Source organism: Hyla sarda, unplaced genomic scaffold (genome assembly GCF_029499605.1).
Source record: "Hyla sarda isolate aHylSar1 unplaced genomic scaffold, aHylSar1.hap1 scaffold_684, whole genome shotgun sequence".
In the NCBI taxonomy this organism is placed as follows: Eukaryota; Metazoa; Chordata; class Amphibia; order Anura; family Hylidae; genus Hyla; species Hyla sarda.
In genome coordinates, this window is record NW_026610701.1 from 109377 (window position 1) to 124216 (window position 14840).

The window sequence follows — 14840 nt, forward strand, 5'->3', positions numbered from 1 at the left end:
ATAGAGCTGCGGATACAGCAGAAGGTGATAGAGCTGCGGATACAGCAGAATGTGATGGGGCTGCGGATACAGCAGAATGTGATGGAGATGCGGATACAGCAGAAGGTGATGGAGATGCGGATACAGCAGAAGGTGATAGAGCTACGGATACAGCAGAATGTGATAGAGCTACGGATACAGCAGAAGGTGATAGAGCTACGGATACAGCAGAAGGTGATAGAGCTACGGATACAGCAGAAGGTGATAGAGCTACGGATACAGCAGAAGGTGATAGAGCTACGGATACAGCAGAAGGTGATAGAGCTACGGATACAGCAGAAGGTGATAGAGCTACGGATACAGCAGAAGGTGATAGAGCTACGGATACAGCAGAAGGTGATAGAGCTACGGATACAGCAGAAGGTGATAGAGCTGCGGATACAGCAGAAGGTGATAGAGCTGCGGATACAGCAGAAGGTGATAGAGCTGCGGATACAGCAGAAGGTGATAGAGCTGCGGATACAGCAGAAGGTGATAGAGCTGCGGATACAGCAGAATGTGATGGGGCTGCGGATACAGCAGAATGTGATGGAGATGCGGATACAGCAGAAGGTGATGGAGATGCAGATACAGCAGAAGGTGATAGAGCTAGGGATACAGCAGAAGGTGATAGAGCTAGGGATACAGCAGAAGGTGATAGAGCTGCGGATACAGCAGAAGGTGATAGAGCTACGGATACAGCAGAATGTGATAGAGCTACGGATACAGCAGAAGGTGATAGAGCTACGGATACAGCAGAAGGTGATAGAGCTACGGATACAGCAGAAGGTGATAGAGCTACGGATACAGCAGAAGGTGATAGAGCTACGGATACAGCAGAAGGTGATAGAGCTACGGATACAGCAGAAGGTGATAGAGCTACGGATACAGCAGAAGGTGATAGAGCTACGGATACAGCAGAAGGTGATAGAGCTACGGATACAGCAGAAGGTGATAGAGCTACGGATACAGCAGAAGGTGATAGAGCTACGGATACAGCAGAAGGTGATAGAGCTACGGATACAGCAGAAGGTGATAGAGCTACGGATACAGCAGAAGGTGATAGAGCTACGGATACAGCAGAAGGTGATAGAGCTACGGATACAGCAGAAGGTGATAGAGCTACGGATACAGCAGAAGGTGATAGAGCTACGGATACAGCAGAAGGTGATAGAGCTGTGGATACAGCAGAATGTGATGGGGCTGCGGATACAGCAGAATGCGATGGAGATGCGGATACAGCAGAAAACACATCAATAAAAAAAACCTGCCTATTTCCAGACACCGCATGGTGCATGGTTCAGCCTCAAGCTTAATTCATAGATGTAGCAGAGTATTGAATTCATACATTTATACAAATGGACATAGCAATTATTGCAAGAACATTAAAAAGCATTCGATAAAGCCATATCATCATAATAAAGCCATGACTGTGCAGCTGTTATCGTCTGGTGTGGATAACCTCCCTCGTTCCCTCTCCTCGAGTACATCCTGGGTGCTTGTGTATGGAGGGGCCACGTTGTAGATCTAGGAGTTGGTTCACAAACCTGGAAGAACCTGTGATGTGACGATGGCAGAGCGTCCCTGATTGTCAGGGGGATAGTGGCTTTTCCGGTACATCTCTTGTTGCTTTATCCACTGCAAGGATCTCTTTGCTTTAGTGATACAGGGACTATAGGTCCCAGAATGTCTTATATGAATACATTTTATTTACTATTTGTATAACTGTATGAAATCAGTATTTTGCTACATCTATAAATTAAGCTGGAGGCTTAACCATGGGCCTTTTTCCCATAGGGGTGGGGGGAAAAAGAGGAATAGCCAAGTATTGTATGCCACCCTAATGATCTGATGAAGAGGAATCACGAAATACGTTAGTGTGACACCATGTTTGTTTTATTTTGTTTGCACCAATAAATATTTGATTCTGTATCTTTGGAGCTGGGAATAATTCTCTTTTCTTTTCGCCCTGCTGCACATTCTCCACTATTGCTTACAGTCTAGGTCTATGGGATTTGCTGTAAAGTTTCTCTCTAAATACTGTTAAAAACTGATTAGGCAATACAGACGCTGCCATAATAATATACTAAAAATGAAATCATAAAAAATCATTGAACAAAAAAAATCAAAAAAAAAATCCAAGTGCTACATTCTTTTCAACTTCAGACAATTTGGAGAGTTTAGAGCACATCCAGAAACAGATCCTTCTACAACAAGCATGTCAAACTCAAAGGCTAACATGGGCCAAAAAAAACAAAGGTTTAAATTTATGTGGGCCGCATAAAACAAAAAAAAAAAACATGCCCTCCCTGCACAACAACCCATGCCCCCCTGCACAAGACCCCATGCCCCCCTGCACAAGACTGTGCAGTACAGTTCCCCCACATTATGTGCAGTATATCTCCCCACATTAGGTGCAGTACAGTTCCCCCACATTAGGTGCAGTACAGTTCCCCCACATTTGGTGCAGTACAGTTCCCCCACATTTGGTGCAGTACAGTTCCCCCACATTTGGTGCAGTATAGTTCCCCCACATTTGGTGCAGTACAGTTCCCCCACATTAGGTGCAGTACAGTTCCCCCACATTAGGTGCAGTACAGTTCCCCCACATTTGGTGCAGTACAGTTCCCCCACATTTGGTGCAGTACAGTTCCCCCACATTTGGTGCAGTACAGTTCCCCCACATTAGGTGCAGTACAGTTCCCCCACATTAGGTGCAGTACAGTTCCCCCACATTTGGTGCAGTACCGTTCCCCACATTTGGTGCAGTACCGTTCCCCACATTAGGTTGGCAGTATAGTTCCCCCACATTAGGTGCAGTGTAGTTCCCCATATTAGGTGCAGTATAGTTCTCCACATTAGATGCAGTACAGTTTCCCCACAGACATACAGCCTTCAGCCATATACAGTGTATGGCTGGAGGTTGTATGCCTGCTTACTGCCCCACTTCAGTGTTCCGACCACCGCTCCTTCGGTCAAGGGTCACGATCTACTGCTATGGCCTATGGGCCATAGCAGTATGTCCCGGGACCAGAGGAGCGGTAGTCAGAACACCGAAGAGGACGTGCTGGTGAGTGGTGACTTTCCATACCCGCGCGTCCTCCTCACTGTTCTGCTCCGCTCTTCTCTTATGGACACACGCATGGGACGTCAGTGACGTTCGTGCGTGTGCTACCTACCTGCGTTTTTAAAGTTAACACGGGTCCGCAGAGAGGTAACTGGGGCATCCTTGTGTCCTGAAAAGATTTTTGGGGACACAGGGATGCCCCAAATGTGACGGGGGCCCTCTGAGGGCACAGGGCCCGGAGCAGGTGCTCCAGAAGCGCCAATGATGATCCAGCCCTGACCAGAGCAATGAATATCTTTGCTTGGCCGCATGTTTGACACCCATGTTCTACAACATTAACATAATGGAACCTATGTTGTCTAGAGTTCCTCTTTACAATCATGTGGATTAGCTGAAGACTTTGATGTACACAAGTAGCAGCCATAAATGCTGCAGTGCACAATGCTGACGGTATAGTGTATCTGATGTGTTGTGCAATTATATACACTATTAGAATAGCGCCATCCGTAAGGTAATGCAGTTTTTACTGAGTATCCTTTTTTTAATTGTGGAGTAATAATAATTGTCTGAGGAATATTATGACATAGTGGGAATAACAGAGACATGGCTGAATAACAGTAAACATAGCTGTAGTGACCAGTGTCTGGCAGCTGGTGCCCAGGCAAATAAAATCATGGGGGGGAATCACAAGGGGCAAAGATGCCAACGACAAGGAAATAAGTCTACCACTGTACAAATCACTAGTCAGACCACACATGGAATACTGTATACAGTACTGGTCAGACCACACATGGAATACTGTGTACAGTACTGGTCAGACCACACATGGAATACTGTGTACAGTATTGGTCAGACCACACATGGAATACTGTGTAGAGTACTAGTCAGACCGCACCTGGAATACTGTGTACAGTACCGGTCAGACCACACCTGGAATACTGTGTACAGTACTGGTCGGCCTGCAATACTGTGTACAGTACTGGTCAGACCACACCTGAATACTGTGTACAGTACTGGTCAGGCCTCACATGGAATACTGTGTTCAGATCACTGGTCAGACCACACCTGGAATACTGTGTACAGTACTGGTCAGACCGCACCTGGAATACTGTGTTCAGATCACTGGTCAGACCACACCTGGAATACTGTGTACAGTACTGGTCAGACCGCACCTGGAATACTGTGTACAGTACTGCTCAGACCGCACCTGGAATACTGTGTACAGTACTGGTCAGACCGCACCTGGAATACTGTGAACAGTACTGGTCAGACCGCACCTGGAATACTGTGTACAGTACTGGTCAGACCGCACCTGGAATACTGTAAAGAGAACCATACCACAGAATAAACAGCAAGATAATAGAATATACAAAATCAATCTTTATTAATACAATTTAGTGATAAAAAATATTAAAATTTGAAAAAAGAGGGAATAAATAGGCACTGGTGGACATACAAAGGTATAGGACAATGGTAGGACACAAATACATCAAAATATAGAAGTATAAGGAATAAATGCCACAATAGCTGGTAGGATACAAGGGTGATGCCTGCCAAAAATATGCAATAAAGGGTGCCAAACCATACCTACACCTGAACCCCAACGATCGTTTCGCTGTTATGCCGCTTCTTCACGCCCCCTGAAGAAGCGGCATAACAGCGAAACGATCGTTGGGGTTCAGGTGTAGGTATGGTTTGGCACCCTTTATTGCATATTTTTGGCAGGCATCACCCTTGTATCCTACCAGCTATTGTGGCATTTATTCCTTATACTTCTATATTTTGATGTATTTGTGTCCTACCATTGTCCTATACCTTTGTATGTCCACCAGTGCCTATTTATTCCCTCTTTTTTCAAATTTTAATATATTTTTTATCACTAAATTGTATTAATAAAGATTGATTTTGTATATTCTATTATCTTGCTGTTTATTCTGTGGTATGGTTCTCTTTTCGGTGTTATAATTACAATCACATACCTTTACCTACTATATATGTAGGGTTATATGTACCTTTGGTGACACCTGGAATACTGTGTAGAGTACTGGTCAGACCGCACCTGGAATACTGTTTACAGTACTGGTCAGACCGCACATGGAATACTGTGTACAGTACTGGTCAGACCGCACATGGAATACTGTGTACGGTACTGGTCAGACCGCACATGGAATACTGTGTACGGTACTGGTCAGACCGCACATGGAATACTGTGTACGGTACTGGTCAGACCGCACATGGAATACTGTGTACGGTACTGGTCAGACCGCACATGGAATACTGTGTACGGTACTGGTCAGACCGCACATGGAATACTGTGTACAGTACTGGACAGACCGCACATGGAATACTGTGTACGGTACTGGTCAGACCGCACATGGAATACTGTGTACGGTACTGGTCAGACCGCACATGGAATACTGTGTACGGTACTGGTCAGACCGCACATGGAATACTGTGTACGGTACTGGTCAGACCGCACATGGAATACTGTGTACGGTACTGGTCAGACCACACCTGGAATACTGTGTACAGATCACTGGTCAGACCACACCTGGAATACTGTGTACGGTACTGATCAGACCACACCTGGAATACTGTGTACGGTACTGGTCAGACAGCACATGGAATACTGTGTACTGTCCTGGTCAGACCTCACATGGAATACTGTGTACAGTCCTGGTCAGTCCTCAAATGGAATACTGTGTACAGTCCTGGTCAGACCTCACATGGAATACTGTGTACAGTCCTGGTCAGACCTTACATGGAATACTGTGTTCTGTACTGGTCTGATCACACACAGAATACTGTGTACAGTACTGGTCAGATCACACAAATATTGTGTACAGTACTGGTCAGACCACACATAGAATACTGTGTATAGTACCGGTCAGACCACACCTGGAATAATATGTACAGTACCGGTCAGACCACACCTGGAATACTGTGTACAGTATTCGTCAGACCACACCTGGAATACTGTGTACAGTACTGGTCAGACCACACATGGAATACTGTGTACAGTACCGGTCAGGCCTCACATGGAATGCTGTGTACAGATCACTGGTCAGACCACACCTGGAATACTGTGTACAGTAATGGTCAGACCACACATGGAATACTGTGTACGGTACTTGTCAGACCACACATGGAATACTGTGTACGGTACTGGTCAGACCACACATGGAATACTGTGTACGGTCCTGGTCAGACCTCACATGGAATACTGTGTACAGTCCTGGTCAGACCTCACATGGAATACTGTGTTCCATACTGGTCAGATCACACACAGAATACTGTGTACAGTACTGGGCAGATCACACATAGAATACTGTGTACAGTACCGGTCAGACCACAGATGGAATACTGTATATAGTACCGGTCAGACCACACCTGGAATAATATGTACAGTACTGGTCAGACCATACCTGGAATACTGTGTACAGTACTGGTCAGACTGCACCTGGAATACAGTGTACAGTACTGGTCAGACGGCACCTGGAATACAGTGTACAGTACTGGTCAGACGGCACCTGGAATACAGTGTACAGTACTGGTCAGACGCACCTGAAATACAGTGTACAGTACTGGTCAGACCGCACCTGGAATAATGTGTACAGTACTGGTCAGACCATACCGGGAATACTGTGTACAGTACTGGTCAGACCACAGATGGAATACTGTGTGCAGTACTGGTCAGACCATACCTGTAATACTGTGTACTGGTCAGACCGCACATGGAATACTGTGTATAGTACTGGTCAGACCGCACATGGAATACTGTGTTCAGTACTGGTCAGACCATACCTGGAATACTGTGTACAGTACCGGTCAGACTACAGATGGAATACTGTTGACGGTCCTGGTCAGACCGCACCTGGAATACCGTGTATGGTCCTGGTCAGACCACACATGGAATACTGTGTACAGTACTGGTCAGACCTCACCTGGAATACTGTGTACAGTACTGGTCAGACCTCACATGGAATACTGTGTACAGTACTGGTCAGACCTCACATGGAATACTGTGTACAGTACTGGTCAGACCTCACATGGAATACTGTGTACAGTACTGGTCAGTCCTCACATGGAATACTGTGTACAGTACTGGTCAGACCTCACATGGAATACTGTGTACAGTACTGGTCAGACCTCACATGGAATACTGTGTACAATACTGGTCAGACCTCACATGGAATACTGTGTACAGTACTGGTCAGACCACACATAGTACTGTACACTGTATTCTGAGACTGGCGCAAGGCGAATGTGGTGCCAATCTTCAAAAAGGGCTCTAGGTCTTCCCCAGGAAACTATAGACCGGTAAGTCTAACGTGCATTGTGGGTAAATTGTTTGAAGGACTTATAAGGGATTACATACAGGAATACATAGGGGATAATAGTATTATAAGTGATAACCAGCAGGGGTTTACTAAGGATAGAAGTTGTCACCAATCTAATTTGCTTTTATGAAGAGGTGAGTAGAAGCCTTGACAGAGGAATGGCTGTGTATATAGAGGGGGGCTGTGTATATAGAGGGGGCTGTGTATATAGAGGGGGGCTCTGTATATAGAGGAATGGCTGTGGATATAGAGGGGGGGGCTGTGTATACAGAGGAATGGCTGTGTATATAGAGGGAGGCTGTAGATATAGAGGGGGACTGTGTATATAGAGGAATGGCTGTGTATATAGAGGGGGGGCTGTGTATACAGAGGAATGGCTCTGTATATAGAGGGGGCTGTGTATATAGAGGGGGGCTGTGTATATAGAGGGGGGCTGTGTATATAGAGGGGAGCTCTGTATATAGAGGAATGGCTGTGGATATAGAGGGGGGCTGTGTATATAGAGGGGGGCTGTGTATATAGAGGGGGGCTGTGTATACAGAGGAATGGCTGTGTATATAGAGGGGGGGCTGTGTATATAGAGGGGGGCTGTGTATATAGAGGGGGGCTGTGTATATAGAGGGGGGCTGTGTATATAGAGGGGGGCTGTGTATATAGAGGGGGGCTGTGTATATAGAGGGGGGCTGTGTATACAGAGGAATGGCTGTGTATATAGAGGGGGGCTGTGTATATAGAGGGGGGCTGTGTATATAGAGCTGATACTGTCCCTCACAGACGTCTGACAGGTAAGTTAAGGTCTTTGGGTTTGGAATCTTTAGTTGTAACTGAATTGAACACTGATCATGGATCGTACCCAGAGAGTGGGGGTCAATGATTCGTACTCTGATTGGTTCCTGGTTATTAGTGGTGACCCCAAGGTTCTGTACTGGGCCCGCTGTTGTATAATTTATTTATCAATGATATAGAGGATGGTATTAACAGCTCTGTATATAGAGAGGGGGGCTGTGTATATAGAGGGGGGCTGTGTATATAGAGGGGGGGCTGTGTATATAGAGAGGGGGCTGTGTATATATAGAGGATGGTATTAACAGCTCTGTATATAGAGGGGGGGTTGTGTATATAGAGGGGGCTGTGTATATATAGAGGGGGGCTGTGTATATAGAGGGGGGCTGTGTATATATAGAGGATGGTAATAACAGCTCTGTTTCTATCTTTGCAGATGACACCAAGCTTTGTAGCACAGAACAGTCTATAGAGGATGTGTATATAGAGGGGGGGCTGTGTATATAGAGAGGGGGCTGTGTATATATAGAGGATGGTATTAACAGCTCTGTATATAGAGGGGGGGTTGTGTATATAGAGGGGGCTGTGTATATATAGAGGGGGGCTGTGTATATAGAGGGGGGCTGTGTATATATAGAGGATGGTAATAACAGCTCTGTTTCTATCTTTGCAGATGACACCAAGCTTTGTAGCACAGAACAGTCTATAGAGGATGTGTATAGGTTACAAGATGACTAAACTGTCAGAGTCACTGGTAGAGAAGGATCTGGGGGACTTGTAGATCACAGACTACAGAATAGCACAATGTCAGGCTGCTGCTTCCAAAGCCGGCAGGATATTGTCATGTATAAAAAGAGGCCTGGACTCCAGGGACATAATACTCCCCCTTTATAAAGCATTGGTACAGTCTATAGTGTATAATACTCCCCCTTTATAAAGCATTGGTACAGTCTATAGTGTATAATACTCCCCCTTTATAAAGCATTGGTACAGTCTATAGTGTATAATACTCCCCCTTTATAAAGCATTGGTACAGTCTATAGTGTATAATACTCCCCCTTTATAAAGCATTGGTACAGTCTATAGTGTATAATACTCCCCCTTTATAAAGCATTGGTACAGTCTATAGTGTATAATACTCCCCCTTTATAAAGCATTGGTACAGTCTATAGTGTATAATACTCCCCCTTTATAAAGCATTGGTACAGTCTATAGTGTATAATACTCCCCCTTTATAAAGCATTGGTACAGTCTATAGTGTATAATACTCCCCCTTTATAAAGCATTGGTACAGTCTATAGTGTATAATACTCCCCCTTTATAAAGCATTGGTACAGTCTATAGTGTATAATACTCCCCCATTATAAAGCATTGGTACAGTCTATAGTGTATAATACTCCCCCTTTATAAAGCATTGGTACAGTCTATAGTGTATAATACTCCCCCTTTATAAAGCATTGGTACAGTCTATAGTGTATAATACTCCCCCTTTATAAAGCATTGGTACAGTCTATAGTGTATAATACTCCCCCTTTATAAAGCATTGGTACAGTCTATAGTGTATAATACTCCCCCTTTATAAAGCATTGGTACAGTCTATAGTGTATAATACTCCCCCTTTATAAAGCATTGGTACAGTCTATAGTGTATAATACTCCCCCTTTATAAAGCATTGGTACAGTCTATAGTGTATAATACTCCCCCTTTATAAAGCATTGGTACAGTCTATAGTGTATAATACTCCCCCTTTATAAAGCATTGGTACAGTCTATAGTGTATAATACTCCCCCTTTATAAAGCATTGGTACGGCCTCACCTGGAATATGCTGTTCAGTTTTGGGCACCTGTCCATAAAAGGGACACTGCGGAGCTGGAAAGGGTGCAGAGACGCACGACTAAACTAATATGGGGCCTGGAACATCTTAGCTATGAGGAGCGATTAAAGGAGTTACAATTGTTTAGTCTTGAGAAGAGACGTATAAGGGGGGATATGATAAACGTATATAAGTATATAAATGGCCCATACAAAAAATATGGAGAAAAACTGTTCCAGGTTAAACCCCCCCAAAGGACGAGGGGGCACTCCCTCCGTCTGGAGAAGAAAAGGTTTAGTCTAAAGGGGCGACACGCCTTCTTTACCGTGAGGACTGTGAATTTATGGAACAGTCTAACCCTTTAAAACAGGATTAGATACATTCCTGGAACAAAATAACATTAATGCTTATGAAGAAATATAAAATCCCATCCCTTCCCCAATATCACGCCGCGCCCCTACCCCTTAATTCCCTGGTTGAACTTGATGGACGTCTGTCTTTTTTCAACCGTACTAACTATTTAACTATGTACTGGTCAGACCACACATGGAATACTGTGTACAGTCCTGGTCAGACCGCACCTGGAATACTGTGTTCCGTACTGGTCAGACCACACATAGAATACTGTGTACAGTACCGGTCAGACACCACACCTGGAATAATATGTACAGTACCGGTCAGACACCACACCTGGAATAATATGTACAGTACCGGTCAGATGGCACCTGGAATACAGTGTACAGCACTGGTCAGACGGCACCTGGAATACAGTGTACAATACTGGTCAGACGGCACCTGGAATACAGTGTACAGTACTGGTCAGACCACAGATGGAATACTGTGTGCAGTACTGGTCAGACCATACCTGTAATACTGTGTACTGGTCAGACCACACCTGGAATACTGTGTACAGTATCGGTCAGACCACAGATGGAATACTGTGTATAGTACTGGTCAGACCGCACTTGGAATACTGTGTACGGTCCTGGTCAGACCGCACATGGAATACTGTGTACAATACTGGTCAGATCACACATGGAATACTGTGTACAGTACTGGTCAGACCACAGATGGAATACTGTGTACAGTACTGGTCAGACCACAGATGGAATACTGTGTACAGTACTGGTCAGACCACACATGGAATACTGTGTACAGTACTGGTCTGACCACACCTGGAATACTGTGTACAGTACTGGTCGGACCACACCTGGAATAATATGTACAGTACTGGTCAGACCATACCGGGAATACTGTGTACTGGGCAGACCACAGATGGAATACTGTATACTGTACTGGTCAGACCATACCTGGAATACTGTGTATAGTACTGGTCAGACCATACCTGGAATACTGTATACAGTCCTGGTCAGACCTCACATGGAATACTGTGTACAGTACTGGTCAGACCTCACATGGAATACTGTGTACAGTACTGGTCATACCTCACATGGAATACTGTGTACAGTACTGGTCAGACCTCACATGGAATACTGTGTACAGTACTGGTCAGACCTCACATGGAATACTGTATACCAGGGGTACTCAACTACTTTTAGTAGAGGTCCGCTTTTCCAGGTCTGCCATCCGGTGAAGGTCCGAGCTAAATGCTAAGACCTGGTTCACACCTAGCGGCTGCAGTGTCGTTCCCAAAATAGGCGCTGCCTGTTGTGGAACATAGTTAGAACTTAATTAATCATAATTGTTCTCCAACTGCCACACACTGTGCCCCTGGGATAATACTGCCACACACTGTGCCCCTGGGTTAATTCTGCCACACACTGTGCCCCTGGGATAATACTGCCACACACTGTGCCCCTGGGATAATACTGCCACACACTGTGCCCCTGGGATAATACTGCCACACACTGTGCCCCTGGGATAATAATGCCACACACTTTGCCCCTAGTATAATACTGCCACACACTGTGCCCCTGGGATAATACTGCCACACACTGTGCCCCTGCTATAATACTGCCACACACTGTACCCCTGGTATAATACTGCCACACACTGTACCCCTGAATATACAACTTCCACATACTGTGCCCCTGGTATAATACTGCCACACACTGTGCCCCTGATATAATACTGCCACACACTGTGCCCCTAGTATAATACTGCCACACACTGTGCCCCTAGTATAATACTGCCACACACTGTGCCCCTGAATATACAACTTCCACACACTGTGCCCCTGGTATAATACTGCCACACACTGTGCCCCTGGGATAATACTGCCACACACTGTGCCCCTGAATATACAACTTCCACACACTGTGCCCCTGGTATAATTCTGCCACACACTGTGCCCTTGAATATACAACTTCCACACACTGTGCCCCTGGTATAATACTGCCACACACTGTACCCTTGAATATACAACTTCCACACACTGTACCCTTGAATATACAACTTCCACACACTGTGCCCCTGGTATAATACGGCCACACACTGTGCCCCTGGTATAATACTGCCACACACTGTGCCCCTGGTATAATACTGCCACACACTGTGCCCCTGGTATAATACTGCCACACACTGTGCCCCTGGTATAATACTGCCACACACTGTGCCCCTGGTATAATACTGCCACACACTGTGCCCCTGGTATAATACTGCCACACACTGTGCCCCTGGTATAATACTGCCACACACTGTGCCCCTGGTATAATACTGCCACACACTGTGCCCCTGGTATAATACTGCCACACACTGTGCCCCTGAATATACAACTTCCACATACTGTGCCCCTGAACATAATACTGCCACATGTTGTATACCAAAATAGAATGCTGTCAAACACTATTCCCCTGATATAATGCTTCCACAAATTGTGCCCCTGATTATAATGCTGCCTCACACTGTGCCCCTGAGTATAAAACTACCACACGCTGGGCCCCCAAATATTATATTGCCACTGTGCCCTGAAGCGAATTATACCTCTGTGTCCCTTATAACAATGAATGAGATGCCGCCCCCCCCCCCCCATATGAACTCTCCAGAAGAGCATGATGGGAGCTGTAGTTTTGAAACAACTGTAGAGATAAAGGTTGGGAAATTCCTGTAATACATATACTTCCAGGGTCGGACTGGGAGCAAAAATAGGCCCAGGCATATTAGACTATGTAGCCCATTTAGTTTTTTTACGGTGGGTGTCGCAGAAGTCAGACCCCATTAAAATAAAATAGGCTGCATACTCTAAAATCACCTCAGTTTAAGTGCCTCTCCAGCTGTTGCAAAGCTTCAGGCATTATGGGAGTTGTAGTTTTGTAACACAGATTGGGGTACAGTGTCACCCATCATCACTGCAGAAAGGAGTGACTCCACTCTGATTGGACAGTCATGAGAATACACAACTGTATAATGACTCACAGGAGACGTCTTCTCTGTCGTCTTTACTTTTCTTCTTCCTCTGGTCCTTGTCTTCTTTCAGCTCCATCTTCTCTGCATAGTCTGACGCCCGGACATCATTGGTTACTTTGTTAGTAGATCCTCATTCTCTGTATAAAGACAATAATCATTATAACCCTGCCAGACATCATGACCCCTAAAATAATACTGCCACACACTGTGCCCCTGGGATAGTACTGCCACACACTGTGCCCCTGGGATAATAGTGCCACACACTGTGCCCCTGGGATAATACTGCCACACACTGTGCCCCTGGGATAATACTGCCACACACTGTGCCCCTGGGATAATACTGCCACACACTGTGCCCCTGGGATAATACTGCCACACACTGTGCCCCTAGTATAATACTGCCACACACTGTGCCCTTGAATATACAACTTCCACACACTGTGCCCCTGGGATAATACTGGCACACACTGTGCCCCTGGGATAATACTGCCACACACTGTGCCCCTGGGATAATACTGCCACACACTGTGCCCCTGGGATAATACTGTCACACACTGTGCCCCTGGGATAATACTGCCACACACTGTGCCCCTGGGATAATACTGCCACACACTGTGCCACTGGGATAATACTGCCACACACTGTGCCACTGGGATAATACTGCCACACACTGTGCCCCTGGGATAATACTGCCACACACTGTGCCCCTGGGATAATACTGCCACACACTGTGCCCCTGGGATAATACTGCCACACACTGTGCCCCTGGTATAATACTTCCACACACTGTGCCCCTGGTATAATACTGCCACACACTGTGCTCCTGGTATAATACTGCCACACACTGTGCCCCTGAATATACAACTTCCACATACTGTGCCCCTGGGATAATACTGCCACACACTGTGCCCCTGGTATAATACTGCCACACACTGTGCCCCTGGTATAATACTGCCACACACTGTGCCCCTGAATATACAACTTCCACACACTGTGCCCCTGGGATAATACTGCCACACACTGTGCCCCTGGTATAATACTGCCACACACTGTGCCCCTGATATAATACTGCCACACACTGTGCCCCTAGTATAATACTGCCACACACTGTGCCCCTAGTATAATACTGCCACACACTGTGCCCCTGAATATACAACTTCCACACACTGTGCCCCTGGTATAATACTGCCACACACTGTGCCCCTGGGATAATACTGCCACACACTGTGCCCCTGAATATACAACTTCCACACACTGTGCCCCTGGTATAATTCTGCCACACACTGTGCCCTTGAATATACAACTTCCACACACTGTGCCCCTGGTATAATACTGCCACACACTGTACCCTTGAATATACAACTTCCACACACTGTACCCTTGAATATACAACTTCCACACACTGTGCCCCTGGTATAATACGGCCACACACTGTGCCCCTGGTATAATACT

General features: G+C 45.7%; 1 protein-coding gene across 2 annotated transcripts in view; it reads right to left on the minus strand.

Annotated features, from left to right (window-relative positions):
* LOC130343458 (zinc finger protein OZF-like) overlaps positions 1-13526 on the minus strand; it is a 78707-nt gene extending 65181 nt beyond the window's left edge. The window contains exon 1 of one of the 2 annotated variants that reach the window (XM_056554361.1): positions 13398-13526. The gene's annotated coding sequence lies outside the window, so the exon portion shown is untranslated. Of the gene's footprint in view, positions 1-13382 lie in introns of both variants that reach the window. The other variant, XM_056554363.1, reaches the window with a different exon arrangement.
* Between the last annotated feature and the right edge of the window lie 1314 nt (positions 13527-14840).